We start from the raw sequence: 9,122 nt of genomic DNA on the forward strand, positions 1-9,122 counted from the left end.
ATTGGAAAAGGGTAAAATTACCATTATGAGTTGATGATATGATTGTTTACCTAGAAAATATAACTGGGTTGGCTGGAAAGCTACAGAAACATTAAGTGCACACAGTAAGTTTCCTGACTAACCTATTAATACGGAAAATTTTTTTCATGTTAAACAATAACTAGTTAGCAAATTTATTGAAAGAAATGATCCAAATGATGGTTGGAGGGAAATCTGATATGATCAGTCAAAAATTTACTTGACTCAGTTTGCCAGCACCAAGACATTTCCAAAATGGTGCACTCACAAAAATTCACCAGAATGCATTTATGCTCAAGATTGCTGATTAGAAATGACAAAAATCTGGATCTGGAATTAATGTCTATCAGTGGCGTCTTTGTTAATAAATTTTGTAAGTGAATGGAATATAACCAGCAGCTGAAAAATATGGGATCTCATACAAATATTTTAATATAGAAATTACTGAGGCCACTGTTATGAATAAGCACATAACAACACTAGGAAATATTCCATAGGTGTTAGCAAAAGTTCATCTTCTATTTCTAAGGTACAGAGTTGGGCACAGCTATGGAAGCAATCACACTACTTTATTCAGACCCTATAAATCTTACTTGTTTCTGTATATTTGACCTATTTAAATACTAAAAGTTTTTAGTTTAGTTTTATACTAAAGTTTTCCATGATTGTTATTTCTATTCATTTCTGTTTATGTCCAAGCAGTCATTATTGAATATTCTGATGTTATATTACAATTTCAAAAAGATTTTGACAAGTATATCTTAATTGAAAATTTAATTTTGATTTTGTAAAGTTATCAACCTTTTCCATTTTTTTATGTTTACTCAATTGACTTTCTGATATTGATATTGAATCCTCAAATTTTATGAGTGCATGCTTGTTTTAGATTCCTGGGAATACTTTTTCATAGCCTTTAAATTCCGCCTTTCTGAGTCATTTCATTTAGTATGTGTTTCTTACAAAGGGTATATATTTGGGTTCAATAATTTCACCCATTCCGAGAGTTGTCTCCTATGTTAGCTGAGCTTAACCCAACTGCATTCATTATGTTTACAAATATACTTCATTTTCTGTCATTTTATTTTCTATTCCCTTAAAAAAAAGTCCTCCTCCTCCTGCTCCCTTGCCTGCCTCTAATAATTTGGAAGGTTTATGGAATATTGTAAGTTTGGGTTGTGCTTACACTCTAATGAAATCTTTGAAAATGTGTTCATTTTCCATTACCATGCTACATTATTTTCCTGCCTTCTTTTCCTCCAAAATATTTAACATACTCGACTTTTCTAATTACTTTTCTCTGGCTAGGACCAATTCTTCCTGAGCTTGTAATTCCCCAAGCATGGTGTGGGTAGAATTTCCTCAGTTCTCCTGTTTACCTGGTCGCTGTTTCCATCTTCCCATCAGTCTGCAGCTGGAGGTCTGGGAGTTTGAATCCACTTTTCAGACCCTAGGCAAGAGGATAGCTCAGGGAACACCAGCCCGGGTAATGGAGTAGTTCCGGGGACGTTTTCCTTAGCTTTGCTTTTTGTTTTGATGTGCTGATGGTTGTTTCTTCAGTCATCTGCGTCTTCAGGGCTGTCAGCCATAATCAGCGGTATTTTTCCCTGTCAGTCAAAGTGAAACACTGTTGCAAAGGTGATCAATCCCAGCTTCCCATCTTTATTTAAGATATTGGGGGAAAACAAGAAAGGGCTGAGTCACAGCCACGTGTTTCTTCTCCAGCCCAGAAGCCATTGCCAAAGTGCCTGGGATGCCAGAATTGCAAGGGTCCACCTGGTTCCCAGATGCCCTGGCCCTGGGGCATTACCCTCTCTTACTTCCAGAGGAATGTACCAAACTTTTGAGTCTGGTAGGCATCGTGAGTTGATTTCCAATGTCGCTTTTTCATTTGATCCCCATTGTTTTGAATTTAGCAAATAGTCCTTGTTGTTTTTGGCATGGTATAGTGCTCTAGTCTTTGTAATTTTCTGATTTTGCTTCTTTGAATTTATTTCAGTGGGTTCCAGATATAGTAGTTGTGTAAAGAGACATACATTCTGCCTGTGAAAGTTTTAGAGCAAGGCTTCTCAACTTTTTTGTGATGGACCTCAATTCACAATATAATGCCCAGAACTCTAAAGGAGAAAAGTTATAGTGAAATAGGTATCAAGATATTTTAAAAACATGTTTATGATCATATATTTGCTCCTTTATTAATTCATTAAATAATGAGAACTAATTACAGGTCTAATAGAACCATTGTAATTTTAAAACAGTGTTGTGCAAAACAGCATATTTTGCGATATTGGTAATAACTGTAATGACACAAGAAGATATCTGTGATTTCTTATGCTGTCAGTCATCAGTACTGCTAATATTACTGTGGTTTTGTTGCCTACATTCATAATAGATAGAAATGTTAAATTTCAGCCAGAGGTTGGGGATATAAAGACATAATTTTTTTCTATAAAATTTGCAGATCCCAGATTAAGACCCCCTGCTTTCTAATATTCAACCAGATAAAAAAAATAATTTTAAAGCATTTTTATAAGTGCTGAGAAGAGAGCTACATCATCAGGACTTCTATTCCTAAAGGAGATTTATGTTTTGTTGTGTGTGGCAGGGTGTGTGGGGAGGGAGGTATAGGGAGAGAAGATGAATGATATCTATAGTTTAAAAGTTAAGACAATTCCAGGTACTAATAGCCCGTAAAGAACATGAAAGAGGGTAAAATGATAGAGTCCAGGAGAGCTGCTTTAGTTGCAGATATAAGACGTGACATTTGTGTTGAGACTTCAGTGATGAGAAGGAGAGCCTCATGACAATCAGGGGAAAGAGTGCTCCGAGCATCAAAAATAACCAAGGGAAGGACCTAGAGATGGGAATGAGCTCAGTCTACCTAAGAGGGAGAGCAGAGGGCAGTGTGGTTGGAATCTAGTGAGTGATGGGAAGTGAGATTGGGAACTAGTTAAGGACCAAATCCTATACAGCTTGAAGATCATGGTAAGAGCTTGGTCTGAACTTAATTCTATTTATAATTGGATCAATTAAATGCTTTTGAGGAGGGAGGTGACTTGCCTAATTAATGCTGTATAGAGATCCTCTGTCTACCTTCTAGAAAAGGGTCTCTAGGAAAACAAGAGTGGAGGCAGGGAGAGCAGACTGAGGCTGTTTCAGAAGTTCATATCAAAGATGTTTGTGGTATGGGCTAAGATGGAAGCAGAAGGAATGGTGAGAAGAAGTTAGATGTAGACTCTGCAGGTAGAGCTGGGCAGACATGGCAGGGAGATTATGGATTGTGCAGGAGAGAGAAGAAACAAGGATGGGACCTAGATTTTGGTTTTAACAGCTAAGTGAATGAGGAAGTACATTACACAGAGCTCTCAGCATTTCATTCACGGTGTGTTGTCATATTCGCCTTTGCCACCTAACTGTTTTCCATAGCGGCAGTACCATTTTACATTTCCACAAGCAATGTGGGAGGCTTCCAATTCTCTGCATCCTTGCATTTGTTATTTCCTGTTTTTTTGTTTTATTATAGCCATCTTATTGGGTTTGAAGTGGTTTTGATTTGTGTTTCTCTAATGATTTCTTTTAACATCTTTATTGGAGTATAATTGCTTTACAATGTTCTGTTTCTGCTGTAAAGCAAAGTGAATCAGCTATATACATATATCCCAATATCCCCTCCATCTCGCGTCTCCCTCCCACCCTCCCTATCCCACCCCTCTAGGTGGTCACAGAGCACCAAGCTGATCTCCCTGTGATATGTGGCTGCTTCCCACTAGCTATCTATTTTACATTTGGGAGTGTATATATGTAAATGCCACTCTCTCACTTCATCCAAGCTTACCATTCCCCCTCCTGATGTCCTGAAGTCCATTCTCTATGTCTGTGTCTTTATTCCTGTCCTGCCCCTAGGTTCTTCAAACCATTTTTTTTTTAGACTCCATATAAATGTGTTAGTTAGCATACGGTATTTGTTTTTCTCTTTCTGACTTACTTCACTCTGTATGACAGACTCTAGGTCCATCCACCTCACTACAAATAACTCAATTTCATTTCTTTTTATGGCTGAGTAATATTCCATTGTATATATGTGCCACATCTTCTTTCTCCATTCATCTGTCGATGGACACTTAGGTTGCTTCCATACCCTGGCTATTGTAAATAGAGCTGCAATGAACATTGTGGTACACGACACTTTTTGAATTACGGTTTTTTCAGGGTTTATGCCCAGTACTGGAATTGCTAGGTCATATGGTAGTTTTATTTTTAGTTTTTTAAGAAACCTCCTTACTGTTCTCCATAGTGGCTGTATCAATTTACTTTCCCACCAACAGTGCAAGAAGGTACTCTTTTCTCCACACCCTCTCCAGCATTTATTGTTTGTATATTTTTTGATGATGGTCATTCAGACTTGTGTGAGGTGATACCTCATTGTAGTTTTGATTTGCATTTCTCCGATGATTAGTGATGTTGAGCATCCTTTCATGTGTTTGTTGGCAATCTGTATATCTTCTTTGGAGAAATGTCTATTTAAGTTTTCTGCGCATTTTTGGATTGGGTTGCTTGTTTTCTTGATATTGAGCTGCATGTGCTGCTTGTAGATTGTGGAGATGAATCCTTTGTCAGTTGCTTCATTTGCACATATTTTCTCCCATTCTCAGAGTTGTCTTTTCATCTTGTTTATAGTTTCCTTTGCTGTGCAAAAGATTTTAAGTTTCATTAGGTCCCATTTGATTATTTTTGTTTGTATTCCCATTTCTCTAGGAGGTGGGTCTAAAAGGATCTTGCTGTGAATTATGTCATAGAGTGTTCTACCTATGTTTTCTTCTAAGAGTTTGATAGTGTCTGGCCTTACATTTAGGTCTTTAATCGATTTTGAGTTTATTTTTGTGTATGTTGTTAGGGAGTGTTCTAATTTCATTCTTTTACATGTAGCTGTCCAGTTTTCCCAGCACCACTTATTGAAGAGGCTGTCTTTTCTCTGTTGTATATTCAGGCCTCCTTTAACAAAAATAAGGTGATCATAGGTGCATGTGTTTATCTCTGGGCTTTCTATCCTATTCCATTGATCTATATTTCTGTTTTTGTGCCAGTATCATACTGTCTTGATTACTGTAGCTTTGTAGTATAGTCTGAAGTCTGGGAGCCTGATTCCTCGAGCTCCATTTTTCTTTCTCAAGATTGCTTTGGCTATTCAGGGTCTTTTGTGTTTCCATACAAATTGTGAAATTTTTGTTCTAGTTCTGTGAAAAATGCCATTGGTAGTTTGATAAGGATTGCATTGAATCTGTAGATTGCTTTGGGTAGTATAGCCATTTTCACAGTGTTGATTCTTCCAATCCAAGAATATGGTATATCTCTCCATCTGCTTGTATCATCTTTAATTTCTTTCATCAGTGTCTTATAGTTTTCTGCATACAGGTCTTTTGTCTCCTGAGGTAGGTTTATTCCTAGTTATTTTATTCTTTTTTTTTTTTTTTTTTTTTTTTTTTTTTGCAGTACGTGGGCCTCTCACTGCTGTGGCCTCTCCTGTTGCGGAGCACAGACTCTGGACGCACAGGCTCAGTGGCCATGGCTCACGGGCCCAGCCGCTCCGCGGCATGTGGGATCTTGCCAGACCGGGGCACAAACCCGTGTCCCCTGCATTGGCAGATGGACTCTCAACCACTGCGCCACCAGAGAAGCCCTATTTTATTCTTTTATTTGCAATGGTAAATGGGAATGTTTCCTTAATTTCTCTTTCAGATTTTTCATCATTAGTGTATAGGAATGCAAGAGATTTCTGTGCATTCATTTTGTATCCTGCTACTTTACCAAATTCATTAATTAGGTCTAGTAGTTTTCTGGTGGCATTATTAGGATTCACTATGTATAGCATCAGTTCATCTGTAAACACTGACAGCTTTACTTCTTCTTTTCTGATTTGGATTCCTTTTATTTCTTTTTCTTCTCTGATTGCTGTTGCTAAAACTTCCAAAACTATGTGGAATAATAGTGATGAGAATGGACAACCTTGTCTTCTTCCTGATCTTAGTGGAAACGGTTTCAGTTTTTCACCATTGAGAATGATGTTGGCTGTGGGTTTGCAATATATGGGCTTTATTATGTTGAGGTAAGTTCCCTCCATACCTAGTTTCTGGAGGGTTTTTATCATAAATCGGTGTTGGATTTTGCTGAAAGCTTTTTCTGCATCTATTGAGATGATCACATGGTTTTTCACCTTCACTTTGTTAATATAGTTTATCACATTGATTGATTTTCATATATTGAAGAATCCTTGCATTCCTGGGATAAATCCCACTTAATCCTGGTGTATGATCCTTTTAATGTGCTGTTGGATTCTGTTTGCTAGTCTTTTGTTGAGGATTTTTGCATCTATGTTCATCTGTGATATTGGCCTGTAGTTTTCTTTCTTTGTGATATCTTTGTCTGGTTTTGGTATCAGGGTTATGGTGGCCTCATAGAATGAGTTTGAGAGTGTTCCTCCCTCTGCTATATTTTGGAAAAGAAGAGTTTGAGAAGGATAATTGTTATCTCTTCTTTAAATGTTTGATAGAATTCACCTGTGAAGCCATCTGGTCCTGGGCTTTTGTTTGTTGGAAGATTTTTAATCACAGTCTCAATTTCAGTGCTTGTGATTTGTCTGTTTATATTTTCTATTTCTTCCTGGTTCAGTCTTAGAAGGTTGTGCTTTTCTAAGAATTTGCCCATTTCTTCCAGGTTGTCCAATTTATTGGCATATAGTTGCTTGTAGTAATCTGTCATGATCCTTTGTATTTCTGCAGTGTCAGTTGTTACTTCTCCTTTTTCATTTCTACTTCTATTGATTTGAGTCTTCTCCCTTTTTTGCTTGATGAGTCTGGCTAATCAATTTTTTTTAATCAAAGATCCAGCTTTTAGTTTTATTGATCTTTGCTATTGTTTCTTTCATGTCTTTTTCATTTATTTCTGATCTGATCTCTGTGATTTCTTTCCTTCTGCTAACTTTGGGGGGGCGTTTGTTCTTCTTTCTCTAATTGCTTTACGTTTAAAGTTAGGTTTTTTATTTGCAATGTTTCTTGTTTCTTGAGGTAGGATTTTATTGCTGTAAACGTCCCTCTAAGAACTGCTTTTGCTGCATCCCATAGGTTTTGGATCATTGTGTTTTCATTGTCATTTGTTTCTAGGTATTTTTTGATTTACTCTTTGATTTCTTCAGTGATCTCTTGGTTAGTTTGCAGTGTATTGTTTAACCTCCATGTGTTTGTATTTTTTACAGATTCTTTTCCTGTAATTGATATCTAGTCTCATAGCATTGTGATTGGAAAAGACTTGATATGATTTCAGTTTTCTTAAATTTATCAAGGCTTGATTTGTGACCCAAGATAAGATCTATCCTGGAGAATGTTCCATGAGCACTTGAGAAGAAAGTGTATTCTGTTATTTTTGGATAGAATGTCCTATAATTATCAATTAAGTCCATCTTGTTTAATGTGTCATTTAAAGCTTGTGTTTCTTTATTTATTTTCATTTTGGATGCTCTGTCCATTGGTGAAAGTGGGGTGTTAGGGTCCCCTACGATGATTGTGTTAACGTTGATTTCCCTTTTTATGGCTGTTAGCATTTGCCTTATGTATTGAGGTGCTCCTGTGTTGGGTGCATAAATATTTGCAATTGTTATATCTTCTTCTTGGATTGATCCCTTGATCATTATGTAGTGTCTTTCTTTGTCTCTTGTAATACTCTTTATTTAAAAGTCTATTTTGTCTGATATAAGAATTGCTGCTCCAGCTTTCTTCTGATTTCCATTTGCATGGAATATCTTTTTCCATCCCCTCACTTTCAGTCTGTATGTGTCCCTAGGTCTGAAGTGGGTGTCTTGTAGACAGCATATATACGGGTCTTGTGTTTTTATCCTTTCGGCCAGTCTGTCTTTTGGTTGGAGCATTTTATCCATTTACATTTAAGGTAATTATTGATATGTACATTCCTATGACCATTTTCTTAATTGTTTTGGGTTTGTTATTGTAGGTCTTTTTCTTCTCCTGTGTTTCCTGCCTAGAGAAGTTCCTTTAGCATTTGTTGTAAAGCTGGTTTGGTGGTGCTGAATTCTCTTAGCTTTTGCTGTCTGTAAAGGTTTTAATTTCTCCGTTTAATCTGAGTGAGATCCTTGCTGGGTAGAGTAATCTTGCTTGTAGTTTTTCCCCTTTCATCACTTTAAATATGTCCTGCCACTCCCTTCTGGCTTGTAGAGTTTCTGCTGAAAGATCAGCTGTTAACCTTATGTGGATTCCCTCATATGTTATTTGTTGTTTTCCCTTGCTGCTTTTAATATTTTTTTCTTTGTATTTTATTTTTCATAGTTTGATTAATATGTGTCTTGGCATGTTTCTCCTTGGATTTATCCTGTATGGGACTCTCTGTGTTTCCTGGACTTGATTAACTATTTCCTTTCCCATATTAGGGAAGTTTTCAACTATAATCTCTTCAAATATTTTCTCAGTCCCTTTCTTTTTCTCTTCTTCTTCTGGGACCCCTATAATTCGAATGTTGGTGTGTTTAATGTTGTCCCAGAGGTCTCTGACACTGCCCTCAATTATTTTCACTCTTTTTTCTTTATTCTGCTCTGTGGTAGTTATTTCCACTATTTTATCTTCCAGGTCACTTATCTGTTTTTCTGCCTCAGTTATTCTGCTATTGATTCCTTCTAGAGAATTTTTAATCTCATTTATTGTGTTATTCACCATTGTTTGTTTGCTCTTTAGTTCTTCTAGGTCTTTGTTAACAGTTTCTTGTATTTTCTCCATTCTATTTGCAAGATTTTGGATCATCTTTACCATCATTACTCTGAATTCTTTTTTAGGTAGACTGCCTATTTCCTTTTCATTTGTTTGGTCTGGTGGGTTTTTACTTTGCTCCTTCATCTGCTGTGCATTTCTCTGTCTTCTCATTTTGTTTAACTTATTGTCTTTGGGGTCTCCTTTTCACAGGCTGCAGGTTCATACTTTCTATTGTTTTTGGTGTCTGCCCCCAGTGGGTAAGGTTGGTTCAGTGGGTTGTGTAGGTTTCCTGGTGGAGCAGACTGGTGCCTATGTTCTGGTGGATGAAGCTGGATCTTGTCTTTCTGGTGGGCAGGA

The 9,122-nt window shown here is 36.9% G+C and overlaps 1 protein-coding gene across 11 annotated transcripts in view; it reads left to right on the plus strand.

Moving 5' to 3' along the window:
* Positions 1 to 9,122, plus strand: part of SLC17A1 (solute carrier family 17 member 1) — a 228,744-nt gene that overhangs the window by 67,220 nt on the left and 152,402 nt on the right. The window lies entirely within an intron of this gene.

This window comes from Mesoplodon mirus, assembly GCF_964341445.2.
Source record: "Mesoplodon mirus genome assembly, chromosome: 12".
NCBI classification, from domain to species: Eukaryota; Metazoa; Chordata; class Mammalia; order Artiodactyla; family Ziphiidae; genus Mesoplodon; species Mesoplodon mirus.